The sequence below is a fragment of the Callithrix jacchus genome, chromosome 10 (assembly GCF_049354715.1).
Source record: "Callithrix jacchus isolate 240 chromosome 10, calJac240_pri, whole genome shotgun sequence".
In the NCBI taxonomy this organism is placed as follows: domain Eukaryota; kingdom Metazoa; phylum Chordata; class Mammalia; order Primates; family Cebidae; genus Callithrix; species Callithrix jacchus.
The window spans coordinates 115,591,007-115,614,296 of record NC_133511.1 but is presented as its reverse complement, the minus strand read 5'-3'; the positions used below and the strand labels follow the sequence as shown (position 1 = coordinate 115,614,296).

The following is a 23,290-nucleotide window of genomic DNA, read 5'->3' as shown; positions in this document are numbered from 1 at the left end:
GTATTATATGTAAGCATATGACCAAACTCATTACATTTTATATAGTAAATATGTATAGTTTTGGGTATATCAATTATACCTCAGAAAAGTATAAATTAATTCATTGCTGCTTCAGAAAAAATCTTAAAGAGCATTGTCATAATTTCATTTGCATGTTATGGCAATGCTAAGCATTGAGTAATAAAATATTATTAGTGTCTATTTTACCTTCTCTACACAATTTCTTAAAGAAATTGTTTACCAGGAGTGTAAATGCAGAAATGCATAGAATTTATAATAAAAGTGGACTTGCATCCTCTCTGCTATTTAATAACTGTGCAAATTACCAAAACAAATCTACCTTCTCAGAACATCAGTTTTCTCAAGTCACAAAAGAATATTTCCTACCTGAAAGAATTATTACAAAAATTAAAGATTATGAAAATTAAATTTTAAGTTACCATTAGTCAGAATTGGTTAGGTTTTCTGTAGCAACAATCAACTCCATAAAAGATTTTATTGTTCACAATGCTTGACTCAGGCAAATTGACAGGTGGCTCTGCTTCATGTAGTCATTCAGGCACCCAGGATTAAGAAGCTCCACCATTTTAATAGCTTTACTGCCTGGAACATGCAAACTTCTCAGTCACCAGAGCAGAGGATAAAAGACTACGAAGTTACACATGGACATTTACTGCTTAAGCACATTGGTTAAAACTAATCACATGGTCCTGCCTCACTAAAAGGAGCCCATTAAAGATAAAAGAAAAATGTTATATTGGATAAGCAATACTGACTGTCCTAGGGATTATCTGTAGTTACAATTATTAACGTTCCAAAAAAATCATGAATAATTAGATTACTTTATTATTATTCATTTTATTTCCTATAAATCATTCCTCCCATATTTGGGGAAATTGTTGTTTTTCCTGTACAAAAGCTTATTTTGTATTGGCAAAATTTACTTGTTTTTGGATACCTCAGATGGTACTGGAGAAGATTTGGAGAAAAGCAACTTTAGGGGTAGGGAATAAAGTCTTCTGTTTTGGGTATGTTTTACACACACACACACACACACACATACAAACTACCAGCCAACTGAGAATTGGCCTTTCTTAATCTCTCATCCTTCTAATTCTTTGTCCAGGGGCTTCTTTCTTTTCTTTCTTCACTACTTCTTCAGTTCATATGGCAGGGGTCATGGCCTTGTACAAAATATAGGTTTCATATATTTTAGTTTTACTCAGTATACATTTTTTCATATTTTTGGATTCAGCTAGTAAAGTGTTTTAGGCTACATTGTATTTCACTAATAATATCCCCAGAGAAGGACTCTGATTAAATGAGTTTGGTTTAGATGCCAATGCATGTTTCAGTGAAATGTGGCCTGGTAGAAAGAACATTGTGTACAAATTACTACTCCAAAAGTATCCATGCTGCTGACACATTGCATGCACATGCCCACTCCTAGCCTGAGAACCAGTCCAGTGAGCCCATCCCTGGCAAAGCCACACCACTACTACTACAGTTTAACCACTGAGACACTCACAAACTCTACTAACATGGCTTATAGCTGAAGAAGCTGCTAAAGCATACTACTGTGCTTACCCAAAATCAAAGCCAGTGTACCCCTGCCCAATTGACATCCTAGGACCCATCTATAGCAATAATTCTTTCCTTATGAAAACTACTCCAGTAAATTGAAAGAGGTAACTATTCCACCAGATGCACTGATAATGTAGCAGCATGAGAAACATTAAAAAGTTAAAAGAGAAATGATGCCTCCAAAGAATCACAATAATTTTCCATTAGCAGACCTCAAAAAAAAAAAAAGAAAATTTATGGAATGCCAAAAAATTTAAAATAATAATCTTCATGAAATTCAGTGAAATATGCAATTCAACAAAATAAGGAAACAATTCATGATCTGAGTGAAAAAATTAATGAAGAAATAGATGTCATAAAAAAGGTAACAAAAAAGAAATCTTGGATGCTAATAAAGTTTGGCTTTGTCCCCACCCAAATCTCATCTTGAACTGTAATTCCCATAATCCCTGCATGTTGTGGGAGGGGCTCAGTAGGAGATAACTGAATCATGGGGATGGTTACCTCCACGCTGTTCTCAGGATAGCAATTGAATTCTCATTAGATATGATGGTTTTATATGGGGGTTTCCCCCTCTTCACTCTGCACTTCTCCTTGCTGCCACCATGTGAAGCAGAACATGTTTGCCTCTCCTTCTGCCATGATTGTAAGTCTCCTAAGGCCTCCCCAGCCCTTTGGAACTGTGCATGAGTTCAACCTGTTTCCCTTATAAATTACCTAGTCTCAGGTATGTACATCCTCATAGCAATGTGAGACTGGACTAATATAGATGCAAAGAATTCAATGAATCAAATCAAATCATATAAACAAGTGAGAGCTTCAACAGTGGATTAGATCAAGCAGAAGAAAGAATTTATGAATCTGAATACAAGTCTTTTGAAATAATCCAGGCAGACAAAACAAAGAATAAAGGAGAATGAAGACCACTTACATAGTTATGCACACCACTAAGTGAACAAATATTCCAAATATTCATGCTACAGGTGTTAAAGAAGAAGAAGAGATGGAGGGAAATGTAAAAAAACCTGTTTAATGAAATAACAGCTGAAAATTGCCCCAGTCTTGAGAGAGATATGAACATCTAGATCCAGGAAACTTAAAAGCCCCTAAATAGATTCAACCCAAAAGATCCTCTCCAGGGCACGTTTTAGTCAAACTTTTAAAAGTCAAAGAGAATTATAAAAATAGCAAGAGAATATGTCAAGTCATTTATAAGGGAATCCCCATTACACTCACAGAAGACTTCTCAGCAGAAACTTTGGAGGTCAAGAGAATATAGAATAATTCAAAATGCTTTTTAAAAATGCCACCCAAGAATACTATACCCAGCAAAGTTTTCTTCAGAAATGATAGGAAAATAAAATATTTTCAGGAAAGAAAAGACTGAGGACATTTATCAACACCAGACTGGCTTTACAAGAGAAACTTAAGGGAGTCTCACATCTGGAAGTGAAAGTACAGTAACTACCATCATGAAAATATAAAATTCACAGGAAGAGCAGATACACAAAGGAGAAAGAGAAAGGAATCAAACCTTATCAATACAGAAAAACACTAAACTGCAAAGATAAATAATGAGAAGAAAAAAGTTTAAAAAGAGTATACAAAACAACCAGAAAACAATTGACAAAATGACAGAAGTCCTCACCTGTCAATAATCATCTTGAATGTAAATAAATTATCTAATTAAAAAAGATATACTAGCCAAATTGGAAACAAAGAAAAAAAGATCTAACTGTAGGCTATGGATTAAAAACTTAAATCTAAGATTCAAAACCGTAAAAATTCTAGAAGGTAACCTAGGAAACCTCTTCAGGATGTTGACCTGGGCAAAGAATTTATAACTAAGACCTCCAAAACCAAATGCAACCAAAACAAGAATAGATAAATGGGGCCTAATTAAACTAAAAAGCTCTGTACAGCAAAAGAAATTATCAACAGAGTAAACAGACAACTCACAGAATAGAAGAAAATATTTAAAACTATATGTCTAACAAAGGACTAATAACCTGAATCTACACAGAACTCAAATCAGAAAAAAGGAAAAACAATCTCATCAAAAAGTGGGCAAAAGGCTGGGTGCGGTGGCTCACGCCTATAATCCCAGCACTTTGGGAGGCCGAGGCGGGTGGATCACGAGGTCAAGAGATCAAGACCATCCTGGTCAACAGGGTGAAACCCCATCTCTACTAAAAATACAAAAAATAGCTGGGACCCCGTCTCTACTAAAAATACAAAAATTAGCTGGGCATGGTGGTGCGCACCTGTAGTCCCAGCTACTTGGGAGGCTGAGGCAGGAGAATTGCTTGAACCCAGAAGGCGGAGGTGCGGTGAGCCGAAATCGTGCCATTGCACTCCAGTCTGGGTAACAACAGCGAAACTCCGTCTCAAAAAATTAAAAATAAAAAAATAAAGTGGGCAAAAGACATGAATAGACATTTCTCAAAAGAAGATTTATAAATAGCCAACAAACATGTGAAAAAATGTTCTCACTAAGCATGAGGGAAATGCAAATTAAAAGCACGATGAGATACTTCTTCATCAGAGCCAGAACAGCCATTATTAAAAAGTCAAAAAACAATAAATATTGGCATGGATGTGGCAAAAGGGAATGCTTACACACGGCTGGTAAAAATGTACATTAGTTCAACCTCTATGGAAAACAGTATGAAGATATCTTGAGGAACAGAACAAGATCCAATCTCAAGACCCTATCTCATGTATATACATATATATATATGTTTATTTATTTATAAAAATATAAATATATGTAGAGTCATTCTATCATATTATCAAAAACTAGAACTTAATTATTCTAACTGTATTTTTGTTCCCATTAACCAACCCACCTTTTTCTTCCATCCCCACTACACTTCTCAGGTTCTGATAATCACCATTCAACTCACTACTTCCAGGATATCAATTTTTTAGCTCCCACATATGAGTGAGAACATATGATAGTTATCTTTCTGTGCCTGGCTTGTTTTACCTAACATAATGTTCTCCAGTTCTATCCATGTTGCTGCTAATGAAAAAATGTTATTCTCTTACATGGATAAACAGCCATATAAAATTCCACAATATATATATATATATATATATATATATCATGTTTTCTTCATCCATTCATTCATTGATGACCACCTAGAATTCAGTACTCTGTAAAAATATCACTTAATAATAAATTCTAAATAGACTTCTTCAGATAAATTGAAGTTGAGAGAAATCGTTTCCACAAGACCCAAACTATAAGAAATATTAAATGTAAATATAACCACACAGAAAATAAACATAAAAGAAATAGTGTCAAATGAATGCTTTTATCTATAAGAAGGGGTAAAAAACACTATAAGAGGTAAACATCTGTAACATAAAAAACTGCTTTTTCAAATTTTTAAGAAACTATTGACTGTCTAATTAAAATAACAATTTATGGTAAAGTTTATGACACATACAAAAGCAACATATATTTAATTATAGCACAAAGAACAAAGGGAAAAAGTAAATGAAATTATACCATCGTAAGATTTTTACATTGAATATGAAATGGCATAAAATTAACTCAAAGCAATCTATAATAAATTAAGAATATGTATTGCCATTTTTAGAGCAACCACTATGTGATAAACAAAAAATAGCCATATATTGTCTAGAGATCCTTCCCTTGAGAGTTAGAATCTACTTCCCCACTTTTTGAATCACGGTTATCCTACGCTGACCAATAAATGTGTTAAAGTGATGTTCTATGAGTTCTGAGCCAAGGTCTCAAGAAGGCTTACAGATTCTGCTCTTACTCTCTTGAAATGCTGCTCCAGGGTTAGCATTCTTAATGATGAGACACTACCTGGAATGAGCGACCTAGCCAACCCAGCCCACCTCACTTTGTCACCAGCCTACACTATGTGGAACAGAGACTAAGGCACCCCATCTAATGTGATTCACAAAATATTATGAGTCAATAAGTGCATGTCATTTTAAGTCACTACATTTGGGAGTAGCTGATAGTCACCAAAAGGATGTATGTTGTAACTTAAAAGCAGCTATTTTTTAAAAAATGATACAACAAGTATGGCTAAAAAGCCAAAAGACAAGCTAAAACAAAATACTAAGGAAAAAAACTTGATTAATTCAAAAGAAAGGAAAAGAGAAACAAGAAAATTTGACAAATAGGAAATTGCCAGGTAAAAAAACTTAAAGATTCATATCAGTAATTCCATTAGATGCAAATAGATGAAGCAGATCAACCAAAAGATAAAGATTGCCATACTATTAAAAATAAGAAGATCCATCTATATGCTATTTACAAGGGACACAGTTCAATGAAAAGGACACAAATGGGTTGAAAAGAAAAGAATGAAAAATTATATGTCATGCAAACACTAAGCATAAGAGAGCCAGGGTGCCTATATTAATGTTAGACAAAAGAGACTTTGGAACAAAGAATATAACCGGAGAAAAAGAAGAACATCTCATGATAACAAGATGATGAATTTATCAGGTAGACACAACAACCTTACATATCTGTGCACCCAAAAACATAGCTTCAAAATACAATAATATATAATGTAAAGAAATAACATGTGATATATTATATATATTATGTTACATATTATGTTATGTATGTTTTATATATTATGTTATATATATGTTATATATTTTATATAATGTATAGAAATATATACTGTATAGAAAAAGTAGGCAAAAACATCATTTAGGATAATAAGATTTGAGAAACACTATTAAGCAACCTTGCCTAATCGATATATAGGAAATGCTACATCCCAAGCCAGCAGACTTCAAATTCCATTCCAGTGTATAGAATATTCACCAAAATGAATTACATGTTGGTCAGGTTTAATACATTACAAAGGACTGAAATCAAGCCAAATATGTTATTTTGCCAGAATGGAATAAAACTAGTAATATAAGTAATTAATAATAAAAAGAAGTTGAACAACACACTCCTAAATAACTCAGGCATGGATGAATAAATCATGCACAGGAATAGGAAAATACTTTAAAATGAACACAAGTGAAATAAACATGATTTTTTTCATTAGTGTTTTTTTCATTAGTAGTGTTTAGAGTTCTAAATAACTATAAAAAAGAAAAGAAAAATCTAGAATCAATAATCTAAGCTTCCAACTCAAGAAGCTAGAAAAAGAAAATCAAATTAAATCCAAAGAAAATCAAATAAAATAAGAATGAGAAGACATAAATAAAACAGTAAACAGATAAATGTCAATTATACCTCAACAAAGCTGCAAATAAAAATAGATTTTTGAAAATCCAACAAAGTCCATTTTTGTTCCTTGAAAAGATTAGTAAAAGTCATAATAACCAATAATATAAATGAAAAAGGACATTACTACAGATTCTACTTGTATCATAGAATATGAGATATTATAACTAGCAGGACAAAAAATTTGACAACTTATGAAACAAATTCCTTAATAAAGTTAACTTTCACAAACTAAAACAAGAAGAAATAGAATCTGAATAGTCATATATCTGTTAAAGAGTCATATATCCTGTTAAAGAAATTGAATCTATAATTAAGAACACTTCACTCCCACTCCATCCCCACGATGGGATAAAAACCCTGGATGCAGATGATTTCTTTTAGACATTAAGGAAAAAATGCCAGTTCTATACATATTTCTTCAAAAAAATAGAAAAGGAAAGAACAATGTTCAACTTATTTTTTCAGTTAGTTTTATCAAGATTTAATCGATGTGAAGAGTTTTGCCACATATATATACCATCACCACAATCAACATAAAGGACATATCCATCACTCCAAAAAGTTTCTTCATGCACCTTGGTAATCCATCTCCCTCCCATCTTCCATTTTCATACACTTACCTGCTTTGTGTCATTATCGATCACTCCGTTCTGCATTTTTTAGAATTTGACATAAATTGAATCAAAAGCACTTCCTCACCTTTGTCTGGTGAGAATTTCTTATCGCCCTTTTTGCAGGGCAAATAACAGAGCTCAAACGCAGTGAATACTGAAACTAGGAAAAGATCCTTCTCACATCTTGTGGATTGGGGCAGCCTTGGGACTCCAGGAAGCAGTACTCCGGGCAAGAGAGCCACAATCCAAGCAGAACCAGCCTCCCCAGGTGTAGCTGAGAAGGAGGATGTGCCTCCTTCAGAGGTCTGCACACTGCAGGTATCATAGGCAGAGAGGAAGGGGACAGTGAACTTGTTCCATCCACATATGAAACATCCGCCGGGGCCTCCCAGACAGTTTAGAAAAGGCTACAAGACTGGCCCTCAGGTCTGCTCTGGAGCTGGCAAGGACAATAGGGCCCACGAATCCAGGGTGTTAACTCCAGGTAAGGCATGGAGTTTCCAACGTGTGAGGCACGTCACAAAGCAAATCCCTGTGAGTGGACACCCCCAAGCTTCAAGCAGCCATTAGAGTCACCGGACTGTCACTCACAGGCAGAGACAGTCCCCACGTGGCTGGACAAACAAGCAGAATTTCCCCTGGGCCGGTTGCTCGGCCTTTCCAAGGTTCCTGAACATGTTCTCAGGGCTGGCATGGGCAGAATAAGGTGTTGGACAATTTCTTTTTTTTTTTTTTTTTTAATTTTTTTATTGGATTTTAGGTTTTGGGGTACATGAGCAGAGCATGTAAGACAGTTGCGTAGGTACACACATGGCAGTGTGCTTTTTTTCCTTCTCCCCTTCACCCACGTTTGGCATTTCTCCCCAGGCTATCCCTCCCCACTTCTCCCTCCCACTGGCCCTCCCCTTTTCCCCCCAATAGACCCCAGTGTTTAGTACTCCCCTTTCTGTGTCCATGTGTTCTCATTTTTCATCACCCACCCAAGAGTGAGAATATGCGGTGTTTCATCTCACGCCAGTTAGAATGGTGTTGGACAATTTCTATTCATGGACCCGAATCTCCAGCGCTGCACTTTTCCTGCTCACTTGTGCCCCCTTCAGGCCAATCAGTGTATAGTCCCTGCGATTAATCTTCCCACTTGCCTCCCACCAAACTGCTCTCTGGAGTGCCCCGAGAGCCACAGTTACACCACTATGCTGTTGTTACTGAATTTCCAATCTCGGAATAACCACCTCTTATTTTTCACAGCACTTGAAAATTGACAAACCTCTTTTGATGACCTAATGATCACATTGAAGCTTCACAACAGCCAAGTGGGCAGGAAAGGCAATCACTCCCATTTTACGTGAGACAAAGGTGAGGCCCACAGACGTGAAATATCTGGCCCTGGGCTAGGAGTTGAATCCTGGGGACTATCTATGGTGTCACTTGGGAAGTGTCTGAGGGCTCACTAGGAGGATCTTTCTTCATGGCATGGGCTCATTCCAGTGGGCAGTTGGAGGGATGCTGTCTAACAGAGGAATCTCAGGCTTCAGCCAGCAACCCCGCATGGACACCGTGGCGTTGGGTGTCCTGGGCTTTTTTGTTTGCTTGCTTGTTTTTTCAGACAGAGTCTTTCTCTGTCTTCCGGGCTGGAATGCAATGACAATCTCAGCTCACTGCAACCTGTACCTCACAAGTTCAAGTGATTCTCCTGCCTCAGCTTCCTGAGTAGCTGGGATTACAGGCACCTGCCATCATGCCCAGCTAATTCTTTTTGTTTTTTTGTAGAGACAGGGTTTCACCATATTGGTCAGGCTGGTCTCGAACTCCTGACTTCAGGTGATCCACCCACCTCAACCTTCCAAAGTGCTGGGATTACAGGCGTGAGCCACGGTGCCCGGCAGAGTGTCCTGGGCTTTATTGGAGCTCATGGCCGGTTGTCTCTCTTGCTGTGTAAGGCAGCATGGGTGAAAAAGGACACAGTGCATGGTCCTTCTACCCACCCCTGTAGGGAAATACTTCAAAACACTCAGCAGCCCAGCTGCATCAATGCTCACCCAGCAAGTCAACAGGCAGTCATTGCGGAAGATGACCTTCCCTGTTTCTTCAAGGCCACCTTGAAACTCAGTGCAGGTCTGGGGCAGGATCCAGGAGACTCAAGTCCTGTTTACTGCCTGTGTGACTGAAGCAAATCACCCGAACTCTCTGCACTTCCATTTCCCACCTGTATGTGGACCCTCATGGGGACTAAATAGGAAAGAGGTTGGAGGAGGCTTTGGACACTGTACCACAGTTACAGCCCCGATACTGGCCTTCTGAAGCCCTGACAGCAGCCGTCCTCTTACCTGCCCTCAGGTGCTCACCTGGACCTTTCTGGAGCCTTGACTGTGTTTGTCTCAGAGTCCATTATCTCAATCCACACTGTAGAGTGTGTTATGGAAGGGTTTTGCTGTTGAACTCGAGTTTGCAAACCACCAATTGAAGCCAATATTTTCCCATCACAGAAGGGGAAACTGAGGCCCAAAAAGAGAAAGGGATTTGCCCAAGATCACTCAGAGAATTCACAATTAGGAATAGAATTCAAGCCAAAACCAAATTACAGCTGAACCCTGCAACCAGCTCTCCCCTAGCCTGTGTCCCACTGAGGGCACAATGGCCAGCACACACACCCCAGTGCCAGTGACACTGAGAAGGGGCCTTCAGCCACAGACTCAGGAAAGCTGCTTTGCTGGTTTGTTTTACAGCCTCTCCCTGGAGACTCTGGCCTCTCCTGTGCATCAGCAGATTATTCCTGGCTTTGAAGATTATGGATTCCCCTGGAATCCCCGGGATTGATAATCCCTGAAGGCTCTGCATTCTCCAACAGCCTATGATCTGAGGGTTGATGGTGGCATCTAAGATTTATAACCCAGTCTAGGATCAGCTCATTCCTCTTTTGCAGCCTTCCCAGAAATTTGGAAAGTTGAACAAGTGACAAACCATTCCACTGGATTTCTTGATGTGTCTATGAAACATTTGCCTAGATTTTAATTCTGCTTGATCTTCAATATATACTAAATCAGTTAGGCAGGGAAGCAATGTTTATGAAATTATTTCCCAGGTGAAGAATATTTATTTCCCCTAGCATGCCTGAAAGGTAACTGACTGCCTGATTGTGACCTTTAAAACTCACCCCCAAAAATTAAATATCTTCCCAACCAAATTCTACTGAGACCTCAAATGCCACAGTTAAAAATATCCAGTTAGATGCAAACACTGTATTCTCTAGGAGGCGGGATAGGTTCATGTCATCAGTCATCCACACCCTAGTAGAAATGAGCTCATCACCTGCTTTTTTTCCTTCTGCAATATTGGCTGAGAGTGACACTAATAATAACTGTATCTATCATTTACTGGATATTTACTATTAGTAGATCCTTTGCATGGGCCAAGATCTTTAAGATTAAATAAATTAATACATGTAAAACATTTAGAAAAATGACTGGCTTACGGTAAGTGCTATATCAGTATTTCATATGACTGTTCTTCGCTTTTATTATCTCATTTAGTCTTCACAGCCCTATAAAAGATACTGTAATTAGTCCCATTTTACAGATGATGACATTGAGGCTGAGAGGAAATGCCACTCGTCCAAAGTCACATAGCTAATAAATAATAGTGTGAGATTGAAGCCCACGCACCTTGATTCCAGGGGAAAAAGAAAGTGCAGAAGCAAAGAGGAGGGAAACTGCCCTAAATAAAACTGCTCCCTATTTTATACTGGTTACTATTTCCAAATGCTTTCTGAGCACACCACTACTAGTGGTGTAGAGAACTGTGCTACAGCCACATGTACCATAGGCATGTGTGAGGCCCTAGCCCTGTCCTTAGAGACGCCTGCACTCTGGAAGAAGAGACAAGCACGAACTCAGATAATTATAACTCCAGGGTACCTGCATGGCTCTCAAAAGGCCTGTCCTGGGAGAACTCAGGGCAGAACAATGCAGCCTCAGGCCTCCAAATTAGAATGTTAGGTTACAGGGGCTTAGAATGATGTCTTCTAAGTCAGACCTCAAGACATCTAGCTGACAGGATAGCTTTTTCTACTTTTTTATTTATATGAAAAGTCTTACAAAGGCATGAAAGTAAGACACATTTTTTTATCTTGATTTCCTTAATTTAAAAAGTTGAAGTGCATGAAATGAGTCCATAATTTAAAAAGTTGAAGTGCATGAAATGAGTCCACTCCCCATGCCTGCAGGCTGCTTTGAGGTCCCATTCAGCACAGCAGGTAGTATTACACCCAAGACCCTTCTCCCCACAGTGCCAGAGAGAAGATGCCTACATCCTAAGCGAGTTCAGTTTTCAGGGGCTCTAGACCTAGGACTGTGTGACCTCCAAAGCTGATCCAGAGGAAAATGAATTTAAATTGCCTGAGGTTAACCTCTTCACAAAGGACCCTTGGGACTGATGTCGGGGAGATGCTGGAGGTGAGCCAGGCGTAGCCTTGGGACTGGAACGTAACAAAGAGAATCTGTCTCCTATATAGATGATAACCCAAGCAACCAAAAAATGGCTCGACCTATCTGGGTGTTCCGTCCTTTGTAAGGAAGAGGATGTCTCAGCTGAGCTGAACTCTGTTTGTCTAGGCAGGTCTGACTTCAAAGCAACAATGGTCGAGTCATTTCTTTGTGCCATGATGCTAAGCTCATGGATAATCCTTCTGAGAAGAATTTGACTCCAGATAGAGGCCTTCTGTAGGGAAAGAACCCACTGACCAGCCAATGCAATGTGGGTCACACTAGAAGTTACATTTCTCACTCTTAGCAAGTGATGTCTGGTCTTGGCAATGACTTTGGGAAGGCTGCAGCAGTCACCTCTATACCAGTCATTTCTGGCTGAGTTCCTCGTTCTTGAAACTATGACGCCATCTTGTTGCTCATGCACCACTCACTATGAGATCTTTGAGACTGGCAACTGCATCTTGCTCATGTTAGTATATGAACTGGCATGTAGCTGTCACTCAGAGCACATCTGTTGAATGGGTGTGAACTGAGACTTTTCTGAAGCGACAAAGCAGACTGTAACCACCACCGGCACCTCAATGTTTAACATATGCTAAGTGCTACATTTAATTTGCTAAAAATCCAAGGGAATTCCAACTTTGTTACCTCTTAAGAAATTCCTGAGCATTTTGAAATAGCCCTTGCTATTGCCAACTCCGGTTTTGCAAAAACCCAGAGATCATTAAAAAATCAAAGGACCCACCTCATTTCACACAACTCACCAACAGAGATAACTGGACAGAGGTGGGCTGGGAAGCCAACGAGCTAGAAATGATGACGGGCACTGCCTCGACAGCCAGCAAACCTGAATCTTAAGAATGCTACTTACTAATCATGTGACTTTGACAAACTGGGCCATCTGTCTGAGCTTCACATTCCTCATCTATAAATCAGAGGTAACAGAAGTTAATGACCATGTATCTGACTCTTTGAGTCACTGTGGATATTAACAGTGGAATAATCAGGGCCTGGCAATTAACAAACCCTCGATGACTGTTAGTTGGAATTGCTATTAGTGATGATGATACAATGCAACTCTGGAAGGAGCAGTTAACTTCTGAGGAAAACCAGCTCCCACATCCTCTGTGTAATTTTGCCCAATATAAGGCCAAGCGTTGCCAAAAGCTTAGAAGTAAAAGAACTTGTCTGCACATATCTGGTGGGACCACTTCCTTATGGTGGGCTGGCAAGTCTGAGAGTAAGCCCCTGCACTGAGTGACCCGGGAGCTATCGTATAGGGGAAGGAGAGCAGGAGGAAGATGAGCAGCAGAGAAGAGAAAAGAACAGGCATTCACTCATGCACCCAGCAACTAAGACAAATTGAATGGATCCTATTTAAAATCTGATCAGAGAGGAAAAGGCATGAACTCGAACAGGCTGAAGTAGAAAGAGCTGGTGATGATGTGATGAAGGCGATGATCCCAGGGCTGGCATAAACCGAGAATTGAGAACTAGACCTCAGCTTGAGGAGCAGGGATCAGGGAAGGCTGCATAGCAGGCGTGGAACTCTTCAATAAACAGGCCATACTGTGTTTTACTCTTATCATCCTCTATCAAAAAAAAAAAAAAAAACATGTGTCCTTGGCCAGGTGCAGTGGTTCATGTCTGTAATCCCGGCACTTTGGAAGGCTGAGGAGGGTGGATCACAAGGTCAAAAGATCGAGACCATCCTGGCCAATATGGTGAAACCCTGTCTCTACTAAAAATACAATAATTAGCTGGACATGGTGGCGGGCACCTATAGTCCCGGCTACTCCAGAGGCTGAGGCAGGAGAATCAATTGAACCAGGAGGGCGAAGGTTGCAGTGAACAGAGATCTCACCACTGCACTCTGGTGACAGAATGAGACTCTCAAAAAAAAAAAAAAAAAAAAAAGTACTCTCTTAATTCATGACTGTTTCTTATCTTTAATATTCAGCTGACATAACACCATCCAGTCATTGCTTCTGAAAAGGTTTTTGCTAATAAACAGGTTAAAGGAAACCTACTACATCATATGGGCACACACGCTGCCCACCAGAAATCACACTGCTCCAACAAACCCTGCCCCTCTGCTACAAAAGCTTTACTGCTTTCCTTAGGTCAGGAGGGCTGGAGAGACTCCAGGTCAAGTGGACTCACTGGATTTTTATGTCACCCATCCCCTGATATTAGATTTTCTTATTTTGCTTTACTTATGTTTCTTCTAAATAGCAAATAACTGACTAGATTTTTAACCAGTCTGAAAATTTCCATCTAGTATAGTCAAAATCTTTACCCAGCTGCCATATGACAGGAGAGCTCAATCCTCCCCTCTTTGCCTCTGAAAAGGAAAAACCCAGATGAAGGGACTGTTTTCAAAGGAGTGGGAAGTGGTAAGGGTGAAACACCTGAAGGTCAGCCACAGTAGGAAGCTGTTCTCATCTGTGGGGGAGGAGGCAGAGCTGAGGAAGGCAGCCACTGCCCACCCATGGCTGAGCAGAGAAGAATGAATATCCTCAGCCTCACTTTCCCCTACCCCCAGACTCCTATCAAGCCTCCCACCAGAAGGCAGAGGGCAGAGCAGCCACTTGACACAGCCCACCAAGATCAGCCCTTCAGGAGCTCAGAGCATAGAGAAGCCTGGAGAGTGCATCTAGACAGGCAAGTAGAGAATACAGCATACTCTTCTTAAGGAGGGTAACGTAACCTATCATTTAAGCTGACTGCTGATATGGTTTGATGCTATTCTGCCCTCTTACATAATTTCTATTTATTATGCTGAGTCATTACTTTCTATTGATAGAAATAATAGAGATTTTTATTTCGTTTTCTAGTTCTTATGCTTTCTCCTTTTCTTTTCTTTTCCTTTTTTTTTTTTTTGAGATACAGTCTCACTCTGTCACCCAGGCAGGAGTGCAGTGGCGCAATCTTGACTCATTGCAACCTCTGTCTCCCTGCCTCAGACTTCCACATAACTGGAATTACAGACACGCATCACTACACCCATCTTCTTTTTGTACTTTTAGTAGAGACAGGGTTTCACCATGCTGGCCAGGCTGGTCTCAAATTCCTGACCTCAAGTGATCCACCCAACTCAGCCTCCCAAAGTACTGGGATTACAGGCGTGAGACACCACGCGCCACGCGCAGACCTGAACTTTATTTAATTTGATCTTTTCTTTTTTTTCCTTCTGCTGCTTTGAAATTTATATATCTTGTTTTTATTCTACTAACAACTATGTAAGTTTTTAATTCACTTGAGCCTCCCTCTTTCAAATAATGCCAAGAATTATACAATGTATAGAGAGAAACAAAGCTGTTAGCCCATCTCTATCTCTCTGCTTCTCCCACCCCCACTGGAAGCTATGCTGTCATTCTTTAGTCCATCGCATTCCTTTCTAAAAACATCAATTGGTTTCTTAGGCCTGAGCCCACAGGCTTTCAAAGGAACTGGAAACAGCATATATCAAAGGCCAGTGAGATAGTAATTAGGAATAAAAAGCAGAGAGGGAAAAATGAGGCCAACTTACAAGCCTGGTGAGAGCATCTGTGGATCCTGAGCAAGTGTGTTCAGGCCAGGAATATATAGCCCTATTCCTTCCCCAGATCAGCAATGGATCTCAGCCACACACCCCACCCCTGCCAGTTCTCCAACTCCCAGTTTCCAGTTCCCATCTTCCTCCACACAGTGTCCAGCAGCGCCCACCAGCCCTGGGTCCCGGCCAAGCTCTTGAGTCGCTTTAACTGGACCTGGGTAGGCCTGGTCAGTTCTGACAACAACAACTTTGAGTGGCTGGATCAGCAGCTGCAGAAGCAGATCGGGGACAAAGGTGGCTGCATGGCCATCTCAAAGAAGATCAGTATCAACAGTGAGGCCAGTGTCATTGTCTCAACCCCTGATGCCCCGGTCTTCGTCTGTGACTGCTACCATTTTCACTTCAGGCTCCTGGTCGAGGCCCTTTAGGAAAACAATATCACCGGGAGGACATGGGTCTTTTTCACCTCTTTCGCATATAACCCCTGAGTGCTGGGTCCCAGAACCCATGAGTTGCTGAATGGCAGCTTGAGCCTGACCATAGATTCAAGAATAATACCTGGCTTTGAGGACTTCCTATTGGCAATGTGCCTAGCCGCGTACCCCAGCAACAGCCTGATGAGGAAGCTATGGGAAAAGCTGCAGGGATGCAGGTGGTCTGGATTAGGGGCTTCCATCCAAAGAGCTAAAGAAGGGGCTTACCATCGCATAGGGCTGGAGAACATGACCACTGCCCACTTCTCTGCCTTCAAACTTCCTGATCTAACTGCCACTCACCAAGCCTACCTGGCAGCCAAAGCCCCGTGGGTCACCTATTGGAAACTGATGTCCTGCTCTCAGGGAGAGGGACCATTCCTGTAAGGCACATATGCCAATGCACAGGAAGCCATGCCTTGTCAGATGAGCAGCCAAGACCCCTTTCCCAGTCCCTGTCCGTTCAGCTTTCTGTGAGCCTTAGACTAGAGAAAGGCCGTGTGGCATAATGAAAGGATTTGGAGTAAATCTTAATATGGGATTTCTCTGGGCCTTGGCACTTACCTTTCCTGAGTTTCAGCTTTCTCCTATGTCGATTGAGTATAATACATTGTGTGTTGTGATGAAAACAAGCAATCATGCATATGAATGCTGGCTGGTGATTAGTGCACGTTATGGGTTACAGCTTTCCCACCACTGCTAATCATGGTGATGACGTCAAAACTGCCAAGGATCTCAGGAATCTGCTGGTCCAGCACGAAGCAGGGAGATCACAGAAAAGGGGAGGCAGAGCTGGAAGAGAACACAATTGTCCTGATATCCAGGCCACGACATGCCGATGCTGACATGCTACAAAGACCATATGAGATTCACAGTAGGAAAGAGTTAACCACAAAGTTAGAAAACTGATAAATCTGCAATGTAGAACACGCAATCCAGCACCGCCACCCATTCTTCATGGCCGATAAGGACAGGAAGAGAAGGGAGGTGGTCTTCTCCTCGTAGTCAGAGAGAGAATGCTGGAACAAGCTCAAAGAGATGAGACAGAGTTAAAAGGACAAAGGCCTCAGCCAACAACATCAAGAGAAGAACACTGGGTTTTCAGCTAGAAGAAGAGCTGGGTCTGGGTGCTTGGTCTACTCCTCAGCCTTCTGTGTGTTCGAGGTCTCTTTTCCTCTCTGGTCATTAGGTACTTTCGTCAAAAAGACCTTGGACTGGGCAAGGTGGCTCACACCTGTAATCCCAGCACTTTGGGAGGCTGAGGTGGGTGGATCACTTGGGGTCAGGAGTTCAAGACCAGCCTGGCCAACCTGGTGAAACTTCATCTCTATTAAAAGTGGTGGGGGCAGATCAGTACTTTTTACAGTCTGTTAAGAGCCTTCTTGCTGCCTCTCATGGCTGAAGATAAAAGGGCAAAAAGGTCTAAGTTAGTTACTTCCAGCCCTTTTTTTTTTCAGGGTCTCGCTCTGTCACCCAGGCTGCAGTGCAGTGGTGCGATCACAGCTCACTGCAGCTTCCTGTGCAGGCCTCTTCCCCTGTCTGCAACAAAAAGTGTCCTGTGGGAACCAGGAAGTCAACCCTATTTGATAAGTCAAAATGCTGCTACAAAAGCCTTCCCTGCCCCAGAGGAGAAATCACTATGTCACCAGGTTAGGAGGGAGACTGGTCCTTGGTCAGAGGGCGGCCAGCCAACAGACAGAGTAGGCTTCAGATGAAAGCTATGTCCACATCAGGGGACAATTCCTTCAAAGGACAAGTCCAGGGAAGTGGAGACCAAAAAGAAGATGTCAATGTGACCTTCCCAGATGCTGCGTTAAAGCCATTTGAGGCTATTACATTCTTTCTTTATCGACCACGAGTTTGTCCAAACCCTGTACTTAGTTTAACATTTGGCACATGGTAGGCATTTCACAAACGTTTAAAAAGAATTCTTCTAATGACTTAATCTGTATTTTCCTAAGATGTCATTCATTCAACAGATATCAACTGGCACCAATCATATACAACCACGGTGCTGGATGCCAGGGTACCAACAAATAAGGCATGGCCCTGAACCCACAGAGCTCAGGATATACTAAAAGAGAGTGATACTGTCCCCCACAGCTAGCACAGCTCATCTCTCAATAAAGAAACTAGACTACAAACGGAAGTCGATGCTGTAATAAATGTTCAAGCTTTGAGCCATGAAAGCACATTGGAACAATTAATTCTAACAAAGGATAGGCAGGGGGACTTTGCAATGTAGAGGGTGGCATGTGATACAGGCCTTAAACAATAAGCAAGCTTTCAAAGGCAATGGAGCATAATAAGGATATTCCAAGCCAAGGAATAAATTATAGCAAAGCATTAAAGCAATAAGGAGCCAAGAGTGGTTTCAGCATCAACTGTGATATGAGATGTAGGAAGAAGGTGGTCAGATCCTAGAGGACCTTACCTGCTGGACTCAGGAGCGTGGACTCTGTTCTATAGAAAATGAGGAGGAGCCCCTGAATTACTTCAGTATAAAAGCAATGTGTATTTTGGCCAGGCTTGGTGGCTCATGCCTGTTAAGACCAGCACTTTGGGAGGCCAAGGTGGGTGGATCACAAGGTCAGGAGTTCAAGACCAGCCTGGCCAACATGGTGAAACCCTGTATCTACTAAAAATACAAGAAATTAGCTGGGCATAGTGGTGGGCACCTGTAATCCCAGCTATTTGGGAGTCTGAGGCAGGAAAATCACTTGAACTTGGGAGGTGGAGGCTGCAGTGAGCCACGATCATGCCACTGCACTCCAGCCTAGGCAACAGAGTAAGACTCTGTCTCAAAAAAAAAAAAAATGTGTATTTCAATAGGTATCTGGTGGAAATGAATAGACAATAGATGTACTGAAAAGGAAGGAGATTAGAGCAGGAAGACCAGGTTCAGAATCCAGGTAATTGTTGTAGCCACAGGTTTGGACGAAGTGCCTTCAAAACTCTCCCTGGGAAGGTAGAGACTTTGGAAATATCTTTGCCCTTTTGAAGAGAAATGTGCCACTGAATGAAGCTGAGAAGGAACTACCAGGTGCTGAAGAGAGGATGACAGAAATGAGAAATCCTTGAACTTGGAGACTAGGAAGAAATGGAATCAAAGTATCTAGGAAGATACAAATATATCCAAATCAAGGAAAGAGATCAAATAAGAATAAATGACTCTTCCAGGGCTCAGGCCACAAAATACATCCTTAAAATCACTATGGAATACAAAACTGTTAAGTGTTATTAACGTCGTTATTTGGAGAATGGTAGCATGGTTAAAAAGAGAGAATCTGTGTGCATACTAAGCACTCCATAAGCATTCCTTAAACTAAAAAGGCTGATGCATGAATAAATCTGTAAATTAATTAGCTGTAACTATGAGTTACAGCATTACCACAATGGTTGGTCAATTTAAAGGGATCCTAGATAGGAGTTGGAGCTTCCATAGGTGGTTGTCTCAGTGTTATTTCATGGTAGTCTGATGCATGATAAGCAGCTGCTGTCAGGATTTCTGCCATCTGTGTCTTTGGCCCTGAATCCGAGGACATCAGGCAGTCTGGAAGGCCCATCCAATTGCACACTGAGCCTGCCGAAAAGCCATGACAAGCTGTAGAACTGCTTGACCATGGAAAAATTTCCAAAAGCTTCCCCACTCTGTTCTCTGACCCAGTTTCTCTTTCTCCCTTCAGATAGTGTTGCATGTCAGAAGAGCTCTGACAACCAGTGGCCCAGTGTAGAGAAGAACCAGTGCATCCCCAAAACCCTTGACTTTGTGACCTATCATGAGCCGCTTGTCACAGCATTTGCTATTTGCACAGCCCTGCTCTTCCTCCTTACCCTGGCCATCTTAGGCATCCTCAGCTGATGCCACCACACGCCCATTGTCTGAGCCAATAACTGCCAGCTCAGACAGCTCCTGCTGTCCTCCTTGGCCCTCAGCTTCCTCTGTCCTTTTATGTTCATTGGCCAACCAGGCTCTGTCACCTGTGCTGAGCACCAGGCAGCCTTTGGGGTCACCTTCATGGTCAGCATGTCCACTGTGCTGGCCAAGACCATCATAGTAGTGGCAGCCTTCCATGCCACCCAGCCAGACACCCGGCTTAGGAGGTGGGCAGGGCCAGTCCTCCCTAGCACCATCCTCACTGTCTGTTCCCTGACCCAGGCACTCTGGGTGACCAGATGGCCCCCACAGCCTGTGGCCTCTACAGAACCCGGGCCCACGGTGACTGTGAAGTGTGATAAAGTCTCCTTGGAACCATTCTATGCCATGCTGGGCTACTTGGGTTTGCTAGGTCTGGTCAGTTGCTGGTGGCCTTCCCCACCCACTGGCTGCCTGACACCTTCAATGAAGCAAAGCATATCACTCTCAGCACATTGGTTTGCTCCTGTGTCTGCGTGTCCTTCATACCTGCCCATATAAGTGCCCAGGACAAAGACACCATGGCTGTGGAAGTCTTTGTCATCTTGGCATCAGGAGGAGATCTCATGTCCTCCCTCTTCTTTCTGAAATGCTATATCATCCTTCTCCACCCTGAAAAGAACACAAATGAACAAATGTCTGGCCAGCATCATCTCAAGTGGGAAAAACAGAAGTGAACCATGAGGAGTGTAGCCTTCTCAGGGATGCCTCCTGAACTCCCCACCAGGAGGAAAAGCCTTCTTCTGAGCCCCATCACACAGGTCTGAACCCCTCCCTGACCCTGAGCTCCATCTATTTTATATTTAATTCTATCAAGGGGAGAGGAGACATGTTCGCAAAGAATATCGTCTTTGATGGAAGCATCTGCTCTAATTCATTCTATGGCCTCTCAGCACCTATCCAGCACCTCATACAGTGAGGAGACAGAATATGTGGTTGATAAATGAATGAATCAACTTATGCAAAATGAGCATTGGAAGAGGTCTTTGAGAGGAGAAGGGTAGCGTGGTTGAGTGGCCCCAGACAGACCTGGTTCGCGTCCTCCTTCTGTTGTAGCTACATAAACCTGGGCAGGTTACCTCACCTCTCCGAGCCTCAGTTCGCTCCAATATAAAATGAGACTAAGACTTTATCTTCAGGTTGTTGGATGGTAAAACAAGAAACTGTATGAAACATCTCGGCACATGACAAACGCTCAAAAGGTAGATACTTAAAGTCACCCAATCCACTCTGTCCTTTTATAGATAAGGGAACTGATGCCAAGAGAGGGGATCAGTTTATTCAGAGCATCATTGTACAGAGGTTAAGAGTCACTGAACAGATTTCAAGCCCTAGTTTTGCCACTTGCTTTGTTGTAAGTGGGTGACCATGGACACGCTGCTTAGCTTCTCTGTCCCTCAGTTTTCTCATCCACAAAGGAGGATAATAATAGTACTGACTTCATAATATTATCAATGTGTAAATAAATTTAGGAGTCATAAATTTAGTAAAACATTTAGGAAAGTATCTGGCACAGAACAAACACTAAACAAGCATTTGTTAAATCAATAAAATCATACCCAGTGGCAAAACCTGCACCTTGATTTATTTCCAAATAACTGAAACTTTTACAGGACATCTGCTCTAAACTAGGTCCTGGGAGGAACCTTCAGAGAGTCTAAACTATAATCCTTACAAGCAAAGCGTCTGTGATCTACCATCACCAACCTACCCTGAGTGGAGTGGGCTAAATATACCCGTTGTGAAACTGTTTCATAAGTAAATAACCTGTAGCTGCTTGCCTTGGAGTAAATGAGGACAGGTGACTGTCACAGACCCAGTGGAGTGACCACCTATGCAAAGTCTGCTCTAAAGGAAGCCCATCCACTTCCATGAGATTGTGAGGATGCTAAAGAAGCCCACAAAATACTGGGCATCAACTAATTAAATGAAAGTGCTCCTGGGTAGCAACCTCTCTCTCTCTCTGGGGAGAGACAGAGCTTACTGGAGTTACACAAAATGTCTCAAGGTATCAAGGCAACCACGTTTCTGGGCAACGAGATCCATTTTAAGTTCCTTCCACCAGGTGTTGAAAATCATACCTTGCCAAGGATGGCCAAAGATGTTATTGGAACCAATGAGAATGAAGCCACCAAAGAAAACAAGGATATGAAGAAGATTCCGCTTAGGCCAGGTGTGGTGGCCCACCCCTGTAATCCCAGAACTTTTGGAAGCCAAGGTGAGTGGATCACCTGAGGTCATGAGTTTGAGTCCAGCCTGGCCAACATAGTGAAACTCCATCTCTACTAAAAAATATAAAAAGTTAGGCAGGCAAGGTGGTGCACCTATAGTCCCAGCTACTTGGGAGGCTGAAGCAGGAAAATCACTTGAACCCGGGAGGCAGATATTGCAATGAGCCAAGATTGTGCCACTGCACGGCAGCCTGGGCATTGGAGTGAGACCCTGTCTCAAAACATAATTAACTAATTAATTTTTAAAAATTTTAAAAAGACTCAAGTTAGAGGAACAAAGCATTCCACAGCCAAAGCCAACATTTTGACAGACACACCCTAGAAATCAACTGCTAAGGACTTCGCATGTAAAAATAGAAAAGCAAGAGACTAACCAAAAAGACTGAGAACCCTGAAAAATGAAATAAGAATCCCAGAACAGAATCCCATGCAAGGGACAAGAACAACATGGAGCCATAAAAGAGAGACCAGAAGAATGTTAGTGAAGGAGAGTTATACCAGAGCTTTTGACAATAGTGACGTAATGGTACACAGAAAACTGTAGGGTTCTGATTTCAAAGTGTAGATCCAGTCATTCTCAACAAGTCCCAAGTCAAAGGACCTCCCCAAAGATGGTTACCAGATAATTGCCACCTAACAAATCAGTATCCTAATACCCAGACATTCTCTGGGTAACAGTGAAGTAGCATCTATGCAAGGTTACTCCTTCGTGTGACAATGTTTCACTCTATAATAAATATGTCCCCAAAGAAGAAACTACATTTTTGGAAATTCCCTATTTACAAAGATATGCATTTTCTACAACATGATTGCATGGTTTATTCTCATTGCAGATTGATCTGCCATTAGTAGTGGCTTTAAAGCTTTAGCCATCAATACCTGCACCTATCATGCACCTCAAATGCTAGTAGGTAGGACTGGTTTTTAAGGGAGTTATTGTTTTAATTTGTAATGTAAATAATCACATTCACAAAAGTGGGTTTTTTCCGAGTTTTGTTACTTGTATCACATTTTATTAAAGCAAGACTCACATTAACATGCTTAGGATCCTTTCTAAGAGTATGCATCAGAGTTTTTACCATTTTATGTAATTTGTCTCAAAAATATATTCTTAAAGAAGCTCAAATTGGCAACCTTAACTGACACTCCCATATAGTTACCCTTAGAATACTTCTCAAAATTTAGAAAACACTCCCTGTATTAGA

The 23,290-nt window shown here is 41.4% G+C and overlaps 1 long non-coding RNA gene across 2 annotated transcripts; it reads left to right on the top strand.

Moving 5' to 3' along the window:
- The first annotated feature begins 8,004 nt into the window (after window positions 1-8,004).
- Window positions 8,005-19,346, top strand: LOC103796319 (uncharacterized). 2 transcript variants are annotated; one of them, XR_004730660.3, is made up of 3 exons: window positions 8,005-8,149; window positions 8,692-8,799; window positions 14,473-19,346. It is a non-coding gene; the product is annotated as an uncharacterized LOC103796319 (long non-coding RNA). The 2 variants fall into 2 exon arrangements; XR_004730659.3 differs by having other exon boundaries at window positions 10,170-19,346.
- Window positions 19,347-23,290: the final 3,944 nt, after the last annotated feature.